Source organism: Puma concolor, chromosome C2 (genome assembly GCF_028749965.1).
Source record: "Puma concolor isolate L17-30 chromosome C2, mPumCon1.1.hap2, whole genome shotgun sequence".
Taxonomy (NCBI): Eukaryota; Metazoa; Chordata; class Mammalia; order Carnivora; family Felidae; genus Puma; species Puma concolor.
Genome location: NC_141675.1, coordinates 129,940 through 147,687, shown reverse-complemented (window position 1 = coordinate 147,687; position 17,748 = coordinate 129,940).

Genomic DNA, 17,748 nt, shown 5'->3' with positions numbered 1-17,748 from the left:
ATAGTGTCGGGGTTCACGAGTTTGAGCCCCACATCAGGCTCTGTGCTGACAGCTCAGGAGCCTGGAACCTGCTTCAGATTCTGTGTCTCCCACTCTGTCTGCCCCTACCCTTCTCATGCTCTCTCTCTCTCTCTCTCTCTCTCTCTCTCTCTCTCTCTCAAAAATAAACATGAAAAAAAAAATCAACCAGGAGCAGAGAAAAACATAAGTTGTGAGACTCGTCATGGGCTTTAAGTGGAAAATAAAAGTCTCCCTAGGGGCCCCTGGGTGGCTCAGTCGGTTAAGTGTCTGACTTAGGCTCAGGTCATAATCTCACAGTTTGTGGGTTCAAGCCCTGCATCAGGCTCTGTGCTGACAGCTCGGAGCTGGCTTCAGATTCTGTGTCTCCCTCTCTCTTTGCCCCTCCCCAGCTCACATTCTATCTCTCTCTCTCAAAAATAAATAAACATTAAACAAACAAACAAAAAAGTCAGGAGTCGGTCCTCATGGTAATTTAGGGTTCAAATTTGGGAAACACCAAACCAAGAAAGTAATATAAAATTAGATATGTGCTTTTCCAAGTATGCACGGAACAGTTATTTAAAAATTAAATTTTTAAAAAATGAGTTATGTGATTGTTACAGGTTGAGCCTTTTAGAAAGTATACATAGACAAAGAATAACATGCAGCAAATTTGTTGGAGAGTGTTATTGGGATTAACACTCAATAGAGAAGGAGAAGAGAGAGGCGAAAGTAGCGAGAGGGGAGAAAACCAGATTAGTAGTCGGAGAAGTCATCTATGTTGCAGATGCAGTTACCTGTGTTGCCTTATTGCCTTCAGACTTAGACTGGGCTGGCCTTTCAGAATGGTCCAGACCTAAGGTGAGAGGTCTGGGCCCTTGTACCCCTTCATCAACAAATCACTGAGTACAAGCTCCATCACACCATCCTAATGGGAACCATGATCTTCAGTGAGGTATATTTCTTTAGCTGAGGATAGTTGCTGAAGAGAACTGACAGTTGAGGACTTTTAGCCTGCCCCTCTAGTGAGCTGGAGGGCAAGGGGACAATCCAGGGAAATACAGACAGTTCAACAAAATGTCTTCTACACTGGTCATAATGCAATTAGAATAGAAATTAACAAAACCATGTACACTTGGGACTTAAACACAGCGTTTCTAAATAATTCATGAGTTAAAGAAGAAAACTTAATGAAAATGAGAAAATACCTAGACATGAATAAAACTAAAGGAGAGACTCTCTCTTCTGGCCATATTGGAGTTATAGGGACCAGAATTGCATTCTCACCTGACACAAAAACCCCAGATAAAATATATGAAACAATAATTTTTTAAAAGTTTATTTATTTTGACAGAGAGCCAGCATGAGCAGGGGAGAGGCAGGCAGAGAGAGAGAGAGAGAGAGAGAGAGAGAGAGAATCGAAAGCAGGTTCCACGCTGTCAGTGAGGAGCCTAATGTGGGTCTAAATCCCATGAGATCATGACCTGAGCTGAAATCAAGAGTCAGATGCTTAGCTGACTGAGCCACCCAGGCACCCAATGAGACAATGATTTTTAAGACATTGACCTCAGCAACAAAAAACAATGATCCCTGATAGATGGAAACAAGTGAGGTGAGTCCTTATGTGCCCTAGTTTATTGCCTTAAGAAAGTCCACAGGCAGTGACATAGGGAGAGAGAACCAGGTGAAGTCTGGTGAAAGTGTTGAGTTGAAGAGAGCTGAGAATCCAAGGAGACTAAGGCAGGTAGGCTTCACAAGATAGTACTGGAGGAGAGAGAACTACACAGAATTTTGGGGATCTGTGAATGGTCCCTGCAGGATATTCAGCAAAGTACTGAATGAAGAAACATCTAAGGTTTGGGGGGGGGGCATTTCATAGGATTTATGTGAACACTTCTAGGCACAAAAACAAGACCAGGAATAGTGTCTTCCCACAAACCAGACTGAAAAAAAGCAATTCCTTTGTGCATTGGATAAAGTACTCGAAGGGGCTTACCTCAGCAGTAGAAAATAAGCCATAGAATAAATCTGAAGAAAACTACTCCAAGGTACATCATAAATTGCTTAAAACCCAGTCAAGAAGAGAAAAATTATAAAAACAGCCAGAGGAAAAAAACACATGTGCACAGGAAGAAGATAGGGATTACAACAGATTTCTCATTGTATTCCATGCAAACATGAGGACAATTGAGCAACATCTTTAAAGCACTGAAAGAAAAACTTGCCATCCTGGAATTCTAGACCAGTCAATATATTATTCAAACACGAACCGAAACACATCTTCAGACATTAAAAAGCTAAAAGAACTCATTAGTAGCAGACCTGCACAAGAAATGTTAAAGTAAGTCCTTCAAGAATAAGAAAAATGACATCAGATGGAAATATGGATTTTTCAACCTTTGTATTACATATTCTTAAACTTTATTTAAGTAATCTCTACACCAAACATGGGGCTCAAACAATCCCAAGATGAAGAGCTGCACACTTCCAACTGAGCCAGCCAGGTGCTTCTCTCTTACTGACATTTTGGACTGGAAAAGTCACTTTTAGGTTGTCCTGTGCATTATAGGACAGTTAGCAGCATCCATGGCTTCTAGATGCCAGTTGTTTCAAGCATCCATGGCTTCTAGATGCCCTCAGTTGTTTCAAAAATATCTGTATCTATAGACAGTGCCCCCAGGGGAGAACCCCTACTAAACAAGTTGAGAACCACTGTTATACAGAAAGTGGTATAATATCACTTGAAGGTAGACTCATAAAGATACATACTATAAATCCCACAGCAATCATTAAAATGACAAAACAAAGTTATAGTTAATAACAAGTTAAAGTTGCATAGAATCATATGCCCACAAATTAGTATATACAAAATTGGTGAAATCTGAATAAGCTCTGTGGATTGTAACATACAATTTGTGTGGTTGTGATGTTGTGCTCTGGTTATGCAAGATGTGACCACTGGGGGAAACTGGGTGAAAGGTACACAGGAACTCACTGTTGTTTTTTTTTTTTTAACTTCCTGTTATCCCCCTCCCCAAAAAAAAGTTCAACAAAGAAAAGAACTAAATAAGACTGATTGCAATTTAATTCCATCCTATATATGTTATGAGCATATATAATTCTACATTGAAAAAAAGCTATTTGGGAAGGTGGAGTGGCATGGAAGTTTTTTTGTTTGTTTTGGTTTTTGCCTCTCTCATCCCTGAAATGCAGCTAGGTAAACACCAAACATCTTTCACACCTAGAAAACTGATCTGAGGATTAACACAGTAATCTGCACAACTTGAGTCACAGAACTCAGCAGGTACACAGTATGGAGAGGTGAACTGGGGGAGAGAGAGGCTGTGGAGGGCAGGGAACTATTTTTGCTTGCAGAGAGGAGGGAGATGGGAGAGTACAGGAAAAGCACCCCCTTGAAAGCAGCTGGAGAAAAAGAGAGAGTGGAAACACCTGCAAGGGACTGAAAGGGAGAAAAGAGAAAGGAGAGGGTTTAAATACCATTAATGACTCTATGAACAGGGGAGTGCAGAGTCTGAGACCCCGCAGCTTGATACCTGGCAGAGCTCCAGTGGGAAGGGCAAATCCCTAGGAGCAGAGTGAGATCCGAGGGGTCCTTGGACCACACAGAGAGAGGCAGCTCCCCTGCTGGGAGGACATTTGATAGAGACTGTGCAGCCTCCCCACAGGCAAAAGTCTCAGCAGACCCCAGAGTATAGCCATGTTCACTGATATTGGAACCAGGATGTTGAGGGTGAAGCCTGGTGCCAGATGTGTATTGTGATTTACCATAGTCCATGAAATGCTGCTGCTAAATGATTGCGTGAACTTTTTCAGGGGTGGTTGGTACCCAGCTGCAGTCTCTAGGTATCTGCAAAGGTGCAGTCATGCGAACCTTCCTGGGAGCAGGTCACCACCCGGCCTCAACCAGAGGGTCTGAGTGGGTCAAAGATGCAGGCCCCTCAGAAGTGAGGGGTTTGGAAAGACAGCCCCATCTGAGATAAAACTCAGGAGGGAGGTGCTGCCTGGCAGGCTGACGGCTTGGTCATGGACAGCACAGAAGCAGGCAGTGGACGGAAGCCGGAGACAAAGGAGGGGTGCTTGATTGCCAGTTGGGGAGAGCATGGAGTTCTGACACTAGAGACTGGGTAGCTGGGTGATTCCATTTTCATCCCTTCCATGCATGCGCATACATGCCAACAAATGCCACAACGATCCACCCCAGTAACTATGCAGTGCCATCTAGTGGAGAACGGAGACATTACACCAAGTCCCATCCAGCAGGGCCAACCATGCTCTAGAGGAACACCAGAAATTTCTCTGCCTGCTTAGTTTACAGGCTATAACGTGCTTCATAGTTTGACTTCTAGGGGAAACTGGATATAATTTAAAGAGGAACACCAGAAATTTCTCTGCCTGCTTAGTTTACAGACTATAAAGTGCTTCATAGTTTGACTTCTAGGGGAAACTGGATGTAATTTCAATCGTATTTCATTCTGTTTACTGGTCTACCTATTCAAGTTTTTTCTTTTTCTTTTCTTATCTTATTCTTGAATACAGAAAGAAAAAAACTTTTTAGTTTCCGTTTTTATAAAGAAGATTTTTCTTTAATTTTTTCTACTGTATTTTTTACTTTTTTGTAATTTTTTTAAATTCTATCTTACTTTCATCACTTATTTTTATTCTATTTTGTTGTATTCATTTTTAAATTTTTTCAAACAATTTCACTTCCCTCCTTTTATTCTTTTTTTCTATTCCCTTTTTTTCTGTATTCTATCAAACTTCTTTCAACAACCAGACCAAAAAACACCTAGGATCTAGCACCCTTTATTTGATTTTTTGTGTTGTTTATAATTTTTAAATTTTTAGTTATTTTTTTATTTTATTAATTCTTTTTCTTCCTTCAAAATGACAAAACTAATGAATTCACCCCAAAAGAAAGAACAGGAAGAATGACAGCCAGGGACTTAATCAACACATACAGGCAAGATGTGTGAACCAGAATTTAGAATCATGATAATAAGAATACTAGCTGAGGTTGAAAAAAGCATAGAACCCCTTTCTGCAGAGATAAAAGAAGTAAAATCTAGTCAGGACGAAATTAAAAATGCTATAACTGAGATGTAATATCAAATGGCTGCCATGGCTGCAAGGATTGATGAAGCAGAGCAGCGAATCAGCAATATAGAAGAAAAAATTATGGAGACTAATGAAGTAGGAAAAAAAGAAAGAAAGCAAGGCAAAGGAGGATGATATAAGAATTAGAGAACTCAGTGACTCATTAAAAAGGAATAACATCTGAATCATAGGGGTCCCAGAAGATGAAGAAAGAGAAAAAAGGGTAGAAGGTTTATGTGAGCAAATCATAGCAGAAAATTTTCCTACCTGGGGAAAGATACAGACATAAAAATCCAGGAAGCACAGAGAACTTCCATTAGATTCAACAAACACTGACCATCAACAAAGCATATCATAGTCAAATTCACAAAATACACAGACAAGGAAAGAATTATGAAAGCAAAAAGGAAAAAGAGTCCGTAACCTACAAGGAAAGACAGATTGGATTTGCATCATACCTATGCACAGAAACTTGGCAGGCCAGAAAAGAGTGGCAGGATGTATTCAATCTGCTGAATCAGAAAAATATGCAACCAAGAATTCTTTATCCAGCAAGGCTGTCATTCAAAATAGAAAGAGAGATAAAATTTCCCAGCAAACAAAAACTGAAGGAGTTCATGACCACTAAACCAGCCCTGCAAGAAATTTTAAGGGGGACTCTCTGAGGGGAGAAAAGATGAAGACAAAACAAAACAAAACAAAACAAAACAGACCAAAACCAAACAAAAAAGACCAAAAAAGACCAAACAAAAAAAAACACTAGAAAGGACCAGAGACCACCAGAAACTCCAACTCTACAGGCAACCTAATAGCAATAAATTAATATCTTTCAGTACTCACTCTAAATGTCAATGAACTAAATGCTCCAATCAAAAGACATAGGGCAGGGGCACCTGCGTGCCTCAGTCGGTTGGGTGTCTGACTTCTGCTCAGGTCATGATCTCGTGGTTTACCAGTTCAAGCTCTGCAGAATCATCTATCATGCTAATGGTTGCCAAAAGAAAGCTGGAGCAGCCATACTCATATCAGGTGATCTAGATTTTATAACTCGATTGAGTAATTACTAGAAATAAACACTGTAACAAGAAATGAAGAAGGGCATTATATCATAATTAAGGGTTTCACCACCAAGAAGATCTAACAATTGTAAACATTTACACTCCAAACGTGGAATAACCCAAATATATAAATCAGTTAATCACAAACATACAGAAATTCATTGATAATAATACCATAATCATAGGGGACTTCAACACCCTACTTACAACAATAGACAGATAATTTAAACAGAAAATCAACAAGGAAACAATGGCTTTGAATGACACCCTGGACCAGATGGACTTAACAGATACATTCAAAACATTTCATCCTAAAGCAGCAGAATGCACATTCTTCTCACGTGCACATAGAACAGTCTCCAGAATAGATCACATACTGGTAAACAAATCAGCCCTCAACAAGCCCAAAAAGATCAAGATCATACCGTGCATATTTTCAGACCACCATGCCATGAAACTTGAAATCAACCACAAGAAAAAATTTGGGAAGACAACAAATACTTGAAGACTAAAGAACATCCCACTAAAGAATGAATGGGGTAAAAAAAAAAAAAAAAAAAAAAAAACGGATGAGGGTAACCTAGAAGATAAAGAGGAAATTAAACAGTACATGAAAACCGAAGAAAGTAATAATACTACAGCCCCAAACCTCTGGAAGGCAGCAAAGGTAGTCATAAAGGGAAAGTATATAGCAATCCCATAAAAGGGAAGTATATAGGCCTTCCTAAGGAAGGAAGAAAGGTCTGAGATACGCAACCCAACCTTACACCTTAAAGAGCTAGAAAAAGAACAGCAAATAAAACCCAAAACCAGCAGAAGATGGGAAATGAAAGATTAGAGCAGAAATCAATGCTATAGAACCCAAAACAAACCAAAACAAAGGAAAACAAAAACAAAACAAAAAAAGCAAAAAACAAAAACAGTAGAACAGATCAATGAAACCAGGAGCTAGTTCTTCGAAAGAATTAACAAGATTGATAAACTCCTAGCCAGTTTGATCAAAAAGAAAAAGTAAAGGACCCAAATAAAATCAAGAATGAAAGAGGAGAGATCACAACTAACACTGCTGAAATACAAACAATAATTATAGAATATTATGAGCAATTATACACCAATAAATTGGGCAATCTGGAAGAAATGGATGGATTCCTAGAAACATATAAACTACCAAAACTGAAACAGGAAGAAATAGAAAATTTGAACAGACCCATAACCAGTAAACCAAATTAGTAATCCAAAATCTCCCCAAAAAACAAGTGTCCAGGGCCAGATCACTTTCTAGGGGAATTCTACCAAATATTTAAGGAAGAGTTAACACCTATTCTTTTGAAGCTGTTCCAAAAAATAGAAATGGAGGGAAAACTTCCAAACCCATTCCATGAAGCCAGCATTACCTTGATTCCAAAACCAAAGACCCCACTAAAAAGGAGAACTATAGACCAATTTTCCTGATGAACATGAATCCAAAAATCCTCAACAAGATACTAACCAACCGGATCCAACAATACATTAAAAGAATTACTCACCATGACCAAGTGGGATTTATACCTGGGACGCAGGGCTGGTTCAACATCTGCAAAACAATCAATGTGATACATCACGTGAATAAAAGAAAGGACAAGAACCACATGATCCTCTCAATAGATGCAGAGAAAGCATTTGACAAAATACAGCATCCTTTCTTGATAAAAACCCTAAAGAAAGTAGGGATAGAAGGATCATACCTCGAGATAATAAAAGCCATATATGAAAGACCCAACGCTAATATCATCCTCAATGGGGAAAAACTGGGAGCTTTCACCTTAAGGTCAGGAACACGACAGGGATGTCCACTCTTGCCATTGTTATTTAACATAGTATTGGAAGTCCTAGCCTCAGCAATCAGACAGCACAAAGAAATAAAAGGCATCCAAATCAGTCAGGAGGAGGTCAAACTTCCACTCTTCGCAGATGACATGATACTCTATATGGAAAACCCAAAAGATTCCACCAAAAATCTGCTAGAGCTGATCCATGAATTCAACAGTTGCAGCATATAAAATCAATGCACAGAGGTCAGTTGCATTCCTATATATCAATAATGAAGTCACAGAGAAATCAAGGAATTGATCTCATTTACAATTGCATCCAAACCCATAAAATACCTAGGAATAAGCCTAACCAAAGAGGTGAAAAATCTATACACTGGAAACTATAGAAAGTGTATGAAAGAAATTGAAGAAGACACACAAAAATGGAAAAATATTCCAAAGTCATGAATTGGAAGAACAAATATTGTTAAAATGTCGATACTACCCAAAGCAATCTACATATTCAATGCAATCCCTATCAAAATAACACCAGCATTCTTCACAGAGCTAGAACTAACAATCCTGAAATTTGTATGGAACCAGAAAAGACCCCGAAGAGCCAAAGCAATCCAGAAAAAGAAAAACAAAGCTGGAGACATCACAATCCCAGACTTCAAGATGTGTTACAAAGCTGTAATCATCAAGACAGTATGGTACTGGCACAAGAACAGACATTCAAATCAGTGGAACAGAATATAGAACCTAGAAATGGACGCAGAAAAGTATGGCCAACTAATCTTTGACAAAGCAGGAAAGAATATCCAATGGAATGAAAACAATCTCTTCAGCAAATCGTGCTGGGAAAACTGGACAGCGACATGCAGAAAAATGAACCTGGACCATTTTCTTACACCATACACAAAAATAAACTCAAAATGGATGAAAGACCTAAATGTAAGACAGGAAGCCATCAAAATCCTAGAGGAGAAAGCAGGCAAAAACCACTTTGGCTTCAGCTGCAGTGACTTCTTACTGAACACATCTCCAGAGGCAAAGGGAACAAAAGCAAAAATGAACTATTGAGATCTCATCAAGATAAAAAGCTTCTGCACAGTGAAGGAAACAATCAGCAAAACTAAAAGGCAACCGATGGAATGGGAGAAGATATTTGCAAATGACATATCAGATAAAGGGTTAGTATACAAAATCTAGAAAGAACTTACCAAACTCAACACCCAAAAACCAAATTAACCCAGTGTAGAATTGGGCAAAAGACACGAATAGACACTTCTCCAAACAAAATATCCAGTAGGTGAACAGACACATGAAAAAATGCTCAACATCAGGGAAATACAAATTAAAACATCACTCATCATCAGGGAAATACAAATTAAAACCACAATGAGATACCACCTGATACAAGTTAGTATGGCTAAAATTAACAACTCAGGCAGCAACAGATGTTGGTGAGGATGCAGAGAAAGAGGATCTCTTTAAACCGCCGGTGGGGGGGCGCCTGGGTGGCGCAGTCGGTTAAGCGTCCGACTTCAGCCAGGTCATGATCTCACGGTCCATGAGCTCGAGCCCCGCGTCAGGCTCTGGGCTGATGGCTCAGAGCCTGGAGCCTGTTCCCCATTCTGTGTCTCCCTCTCTCTCTGCCCCTCCCCCGTTCATGCTCTGTCTCTCTCTATCCCAAAAATAAATAAACGTTGAAAAAAAAATTTAAATAAACTGCTGGTGGGAATGCTAACTGGTGCAGCCACTGGGAAACAGCGTGGAGATTGCTCAAAAACTTAAAAATAAAACTAGCCTATGACCCAGCAATTGCACAAGTATTCATTCATCCCAGGGATATAGATGTACTGTTTCAAAGGGGCACATGCACTGCAATGTTTATAGCAGCACTATCAACAATAGCCAAAGTATGGGAAGAGTCCAAATGTCATCAACAGATGAATGGTTAAAGAAGATGTGGTATATGTATATACAATGAAGTATTACTCGGGAATCAAAAAGAATGAAATCTTGCCATTTGCAACTACATGGATGGAACTAGAAGGTATTATGCTAAGTGAAATCAGTCTGTCATTGAAAGATAAATATCACATGACTTCACTCATATGAGGACTTTAAGATACAAAACAGATGAACATAAGGGAAGGGAAGCAAAAATAATATAAAATCAAGGAGGGGGACAAAGTATAAGAGACTCTTAAATACAGAGAGAACAGATGGGCAGATGGGCTAAATAGATAAGGGGCATTAAGGAAGACACTTATTGGGATGAGCACTGGGTGTTATACATAGGCGATAAATCACTGGAATCTACTCCTGAAATTATTATTGTACTGTATGCTAACTAACTTGGATGTAAATTAAAAAAATAAATGAATACATACATAGAATTAACCACAAAAAATGCTATTTGGTAATGGAAAGTTTTTGGTATCTATAGTGGTCATTTGGGGTGCCTGGGTGGCTCAGTCGGTTAAGCGTCCGACTTCGACTCAGGTCATGATCTGGAAGTCCGTGAGTTTGAGTCCCATATTGGGCTCTGTGTTGACAGCTCGGAGCCTGGAGTCTGGTTTGGATCCTGTGTCTCCCTCTCTCTGCCCCTCCCCCACTCAAGCTCTGGCTCTCTCTCTCAAAAATAAGTAAACATTAGAAAATTATAAAATAAAGTGCTCATAAAGATTATTCCATGTAAATCCAAAACAAGTTAATGAAGTTAGTTTTTTCCATGCTATCATAATGAGTTAATAAAATGTATGATTTATACACAAATAGGTCATTTCCTAATGAAAAGGGGTCAGTTCATCAAGACATGATCTTAAACATTTATACACCTAAAAACAGTTTTAACATACATGAAGTGAAAACTGATCCAGCTGTAAGTAGAAATAGGCAAACCCACATGCATAGTTGATTTCAACACATCTCTCTCAATAGATGATTGAATAAGTAGAGAGAAAACAAGGATAAAGAAAATTTGAACAATACTACCAACCAAGTGACCAACGGACACTTAAAGAACACTCTAGCCAGCAACAACAGAACATACCACAATGGAATTAAAATTGAATCAATAATAGCAAGACCCCTGTAAATCCTCAAATATTGAAACTAAACGCACTTTTAAATAAAAAATGAAATCTTTATTTCAAACATAATATAAAAAGTATATTAGAAAGTATTTTGAATTGACTCAGAAAATCAAAATTTATGGAGAGTTGTTAAAGCAGTATTTAGAGGGAAATTATAGCACTAAATGTGTATATTAGAAAGGAGGAGGGGTGCCTGGGTGGCTCAGTCAGTTAAGCATCCAACTTTGGCTCAGGTCATGATCTCTCGGTCCATGAGTTCGAGCCCCGCGTCGGGCTCTGTGCTGACAGTCACAGCCTGGAGCCTGTTTCAGATTCTGTATCTCCCTCTCTCTCTGACCCTCCCCCATTCATGCTCTGTCTCTCTCTGTCTCAAAAATAAATCAACGTTAAAAAAATTTTTTTTAAAAAAGAGGAAAGTTTAAGAAACTAGAATCAGAAGAGCAAATGAGGGTCAAAATAGGAAGAAATGAAATAATATGGTCAAAGTGGAAAACTAGAAAACAAACAGGAAAAGTATAGAGAAAATCAATGAAACCCAAAGTGGTTATTTTAGTTTAGTTTAGTTTATTCATTTTGAGAGAGAGAGAGCGTGCAAAGAGGGGAGGGGCAGAGAGAGAGGAGAGAGCAGCAAAATCCTAAGCAGTTTCTGTGCACTGTCAGTGCAGAGTCCAATGCAGGGCTGGATCTCACAACCACGATATCATGACCTGAGCCAAAATCAAAAGTCAGATGCTTAACTAACTGAGCCACCCAGGTGGCCTCCAAAGTAGTTATTTCAGAAATATCAATAAAATTTATAAGACTTAGTAAAGATGAAAAGAAGACAGAAAGTACCTGTATCAGGATTGAATGAGATGATGTTAATTAGATGAGATTCCACATCAATTAAAGGGATAAACTGTTGTGATGGTTAACTTTATATTGAACTTGACTAGGCTAAGAGATACCATATAGTTGATAAGATATTATTTCTGGGTGTGTCTGTGAAGTTATTTCTAGAAGAGTTTAGCATTTGAATTGGTAAACTCTGGGAGTTTGTTTGATTGACTGGCTGAAACACAAACCAAAAGATAGCCCCCTGGGAGTGAATTGGAAATTCCCAATCTCCCTTTGTTTAATTTAGAGAAAGGATTTTTTTTTTTTTTAAATGTAGGCTCCAACTCCGCATGGAACCCAATGTGGGGCTGGAACTCACAACCCTGAGATCAAGACATGAGCTGATATCAAGAGTTGGATGCTTGGGGCGCCTGGGTGGCTCAGTTGGTTAAGCGTCTGACTTCTGCTTGGGGTCATGATTTCACCACATCGGGCTCTGGGCTGACAGCAAGAACCCTGTTTCACATCCTCTGTCTCCCTCTCTGTGTGCCCCTCCACTGCGCGCTCTCTCTCTCTCTCTCATGTGCACGTGCACTCTTTCAAAAATAAACATTAAAAAAAAAAACCCAAACAACAAAACAAAACAAAAATGAGTTGGATACTTAACTGACTGAGGTGCCACTAGAGGAAAGGAATTTAAAGGCTTAGAGAGATTGCAATGTTCAGAGTGAATTTTTCATTTAAGATGTACTCACTGTAAGGGTTAAATTGTAGTGTAGGGCTAACCTGTAGCCTTGAGAAATAACAGCTTTGTTTTGACACTGTAGGCTAAGAGATAACAGCCTTGTTTTAAAAGTGGCGCCAGAGGCAGGGTCAAGGAGGTCAACTGGTTGGGGTGGCAGAACTGTTTCCACCCCCATCTGGGAACTATTTCTTTGTTCTGTTCCCAGGTGATGACAAGATGATGTGGTCGACTATAAAAACTCCGTACCCGGCTGTTCGAGGCCACACTCTGATCAAGAGCGTTGGCCCGATTGGTCGGCCTTGCCTTTCGTTGCAATAAACTTTGCTGTGACTGTCACTGGTGCCGTAGCATTCTGTTTCAGGACTTGTGTGGATGCAACACTTACCCACCCTGGGAGGATCCATAAGACATACTTGCTGTCTTTCAGCTTCTTTAAAAGACACAAAATTACATAAGGGTATAATTATAATAATAATAGCACAAAAATGGGGGAAAGAAAAGAGAGATATGTGGGAACTACACAGTTTTGTATCTCACTGGAAGTTAGTATAAATCTGAATTAGATTCTCATCACTTAAGATATATATTAAGAACAACAACTAAGTAATAATGTAAAAAATACAGTGAAAAAAATCATTAAAGGAATTAACATATTATATTAGAATATTCACTTAATGCAAAAGAAAGAAGTAAAGGAGGACAAGGCATGAGATGTATGAAAAACAAAAGGTAAAATGGCAAACATAAATCAAACTACACCAATAATCACATTAAATGTGAATGGGTTAAGAAATCAAATAAAAAGCAGAGATGCTCAGACCGGATAAAGAAACAACATACAACTATATATTTCTATAGGAGACACACTTTAGTTTCAAAGATACAAATAGATCAAAAGTAAAAGGATAGGGGTGCCTGGGTGGCACAGTTGGTTAAGTGTCTGACTCTTGATTTCAGCCCAGGTCATGATCTCATGGTTGGTGGGATTGAGCCCTCAGTCAGGCTCCGCACTAGTAGCACAGAGCCTGCTTGGGATTCTCTCTCTGTCTTCCCCTCCCCTGCTCACATACTCTCTCTCAAAGTAAATAAACATTTTTTTAAAGTAAAAGGATAGAAAAAGATATATCATGCAAACAGCAACCATAACAAAGATGGAATGGTTATACTAATATCAGACAAAATAGATTTTGAAACAGGAAAAAAGTCATTAGCAATAAAGAGGTACATCTCATAATGATATGAAATGGGATGAGTTAATCCATCAGGAAGATGAAACAATTATATATGCATCTAATCAAACACCCCAGGGATGCCTGGGTGGCCAAGTTGGTTGAGCATCTGACTCTTGGTTTTGACTCAGTCTATAATCTCACAGTTGATGAGTTCAAGCTCTGCATTGGGCTCTGTGCTGACAGTGTGGGCCTACTTAGGATTCTCTCTCCCTCTCTCTCTGGCCCTCCCCTGCTTATGTGCTTGCTCTCTCTCTCTCTCTCAAAATAAATAAATAAACAAACAAACAAACTTAAAAAAAGACCCCCAAAATATATGAAAGAAAAAAACGACAGGAATGAAAGGAGAAATAGACATTTTAACAATAGTTGGAAACATCAATACCCTATTTTCAAGAATAGATAGATAAATTAGGGTTGCCTGGGTGGCTCAGTTGGTTAAGTGTCCGACTCTTCGTTTTGGCTCAGGTCATGATCTCATGGTTCGTGAGTTCGAGCCCTGCATTGGGCTGACAGTGTGGAGCCTGCTTGGGATTCTCTTTTTCTCTCCCTCTATCTCTGCCCTACCCCTGCTCATGCTTTCTCTCTCTCTCTCAAAAATAAATAAACATTAAAAATTAAAAAAAAATAGAAAAATCAGAGATTAACAAAGAAATAGAGGACTTGAACACTTTTAACCAAAGAGACCTAATGTACATCTCTAGGACACTGAACCTAAGAACAGCATAATATACATTTCTCTCAAGTGCATATGGAATATTCTCCAGGATAGACCATATAGTAGATGATAAAACAAACCTCAGTACTTTTAAAAGGATTGAAAGAATGCAAAGCATGTTCTCTGACCATAATGTAATTACCTGTATAACTCTCTAAAAAAAGCTCAAGAATATTCATAGGAACAAAATATATCCAGACCCCAACAAAGTAAAAATCAAAATATCTGGCATACACTTACTATCAGGCATGCAAACAAACAGGAATTACAACCTGTATTTATAGATATACACGATCAGTCAATCAAAACTGACCCAGAACTGATATAGATATTAGAATTAACCAACAAGGATATTAAAACAATTATTATAACTATATATCACATAATCAAAAACTTAGAGGAAAGATTGAACTTTCAGACATGGAAGAAATAAAACCACCCAAATTGAACCTCTAAAATTATAATGTCTGAGATAAAATATACATTGGATGGAAAGTTCTGCCTGACAGTTTTACCACACTCTTAAGGCTTCTCTCCAGTGTGGATTCTCTGATGCCCATTGAGGGATGAGCTCTGATTGACAGATCTGCCACGTTTACCACATTGATAGAATTTCTGTTCCTTCAGAACTCCTTGATGTTCAGAAGGACATATTAGGATGTTCCTTATGTTCAGCATATCCATCTTTTTTGTGTGTTTTAAACATTCCTTGTTTATTACTCCCAAGAAATCACTTTCCAATTTACCTCCTTCTCCATGTGAGGGTTGACCTTTTAGTTCCTCTGAAGTATCTTTACAGGCCTATAGCTTCTGATCCCTCAGGAACCACCACACAGGATCCTCCTGATGTCCCATTCGATGATTCTGACCTTTTAGAAATTTCCTTCTTTGGAGTCAACTCTGAACTCTGCATCCCTGTTCTTATTGTCTGCCAAAATAAAGAAGAAAACTGATTTTACTAGTTTATTTTTCTGTGGTTGAAACAGAATCTCTAAGAAACCTATACCTCAAAACAAAAACAAAAACAACAAAACCCTTCACATATGGGTAAGGAATGAGGTGACACATTGAAAACAGGAGGGGAAATTGGAAATAGCTCATTTTTTTTCTTCAGGGACAGAAAAGAAATAGAGAAGAGGAAGTTGATAAATTCAGGAGAGTAGAAGAGATACCAGGACAGACAAATGGTGAACCATCATAGTCAAGTTAGAAGGGCAGTTGAAAAGCAGACAACTTTGTGGTATGATCTTACAGAAGTAAGATCCTTAGTAAAATGATTAACTCTAAGGTCTTTTCCAACCATCACATTGTTTGGTACCATGGCTCATGGAGAAGATGTTGAGGAGACAAAGAGGTGGCAAGCACCTCAAATCAAATATGGGAGAAGACGGAATAATCATGATCATGATTGCTAAACATGAAAATGTTGATTACTTTCAATCAAGTTGTGACCAGGGCCACAAACTATCATGCCATTTTAGTATATGAGACGTTGAAGATGTCAGAGTTCCTGACTTTTAAGCCCACCTTTTCCATAGTTGACTACTGTCCTAGCCTAGTCAATCACAGAAACTGCCTTGCCAAAATCATCTTCCAGGAGGCTTCCCTGATCCAGTTTTGGTTGAGAGGGAAGCTGAGGTAACCATATTTTGTTCCAAGTGACCCTACTTAGTCCATAATGGACTACAGGTGATTGGACCAGCATCAGGCACTTGACCCATGTGAAGCTTATCTCTAGGTTAATTTTCAACCTCTGCTATGACTTGGGTGGGGCAAAAGCTCTGCCCAAACAGAGATGATATTTAATGGCTGATCCAACTGGAATACCTCTCTATGGAAATTTTCAATTGGAAACAGGACAAAAATAAGGCAGTTAAAAGCAGGAACTGAAGATGAAATGATGCATGGAGGGAGCATTAGGAGCCACAGCAAATAAAGTATGAGAGAACAGAAACTAAAATGAAGAAGCTATAAGGGGGACAGATGATTCTTCTTCACAGCTGAGCAGCAGTGGAAAAAGTAGAGAGAAAACAGATATACAGGAAGCAACTGAGTTACATTCACAGTAAAACACTAGGGTAAAGATTCATTTATTTTTGTTGTTGAGGCTCCCAGACTGTCATCCATCAAGGTACATTCTCCATGAGGACCTGTTTCTCATAGTCTCTTCTAGCTAGTTGGGCTTGGATCCCTTTCCATGTGGTAAGAAATTTAACCATAGACCCCTCTTTAACCAGGGATGCTTTCTTTTCCTCATTACTGTACCATTCAGGAGGATGAGATGTGTTAAAGCTTGCTAATCCATGTCCCTATAAAAGTCCTATCTAACCTAGAAGTTAAAGAATTAGCTCCTGGATCCTCTGGAACAAGATAATTAGTCTCCAGCCAGACTGATACATGGGTTTTCACAAAATTGGGCATTGATGAAGGCACATTTTTATTTGAATCTAAATTGTTGATTATAAGTTTAGGTTTCTCCAATAGCATAACTTGAGATAAGGACTTAGGGATAGGTAGATAACTGCGGGGGGAGGGGTGATCCCAAGAAGCAGAAGAGAGAAGCAGGGAGAATAAGGCAGACAATAGAGGAAAAGCCAATAAAGTGTGAGATATTGAGTGGTTCCAGTCTGAGCAACTAAGGCTCAATCTCACTTGGGGCCCCCTAAGAACCCATGTGGGACATAGCTGAGAGTTTTTTTGTCAAAGCACAGGAAGCTTGGGTATTTATGCACCAATTCTTATTTGTCATTCTTCTGGGTTGCCCTTGGGGCTGTTATTCTCACCACTTCTTCCAGGCAGTACCTGAGACGGGCTGGAAGAGAAAGCCCTGAGGCAAAATAACCGGAGATGTCATGGTGCCCACTGGAGATGGAAGAATGTTAAGATGGATAGAACCATTCCTCAAGAGTTGCACAAAATTCACAGGTAGGCCAAAGTGATTATGGTATATAGAGAACAGATGGCATATACTGCAGGTCACAAGCAGAAGGTGCTTTTAATACCTGACTCAAATAATTTAGTATGTAGAAATAATCTCTTCATCTGTGTAGTAACTACTAACATTTTTCAGTACCCAAAAGTATCTGCACAATCTCTTGGACTGGGAAGGGCCCGAGTTACATTTTGTTCTGCTCCCCAGCCACTTTTTTTTTTTTTATTTTTTTAATGTTTAT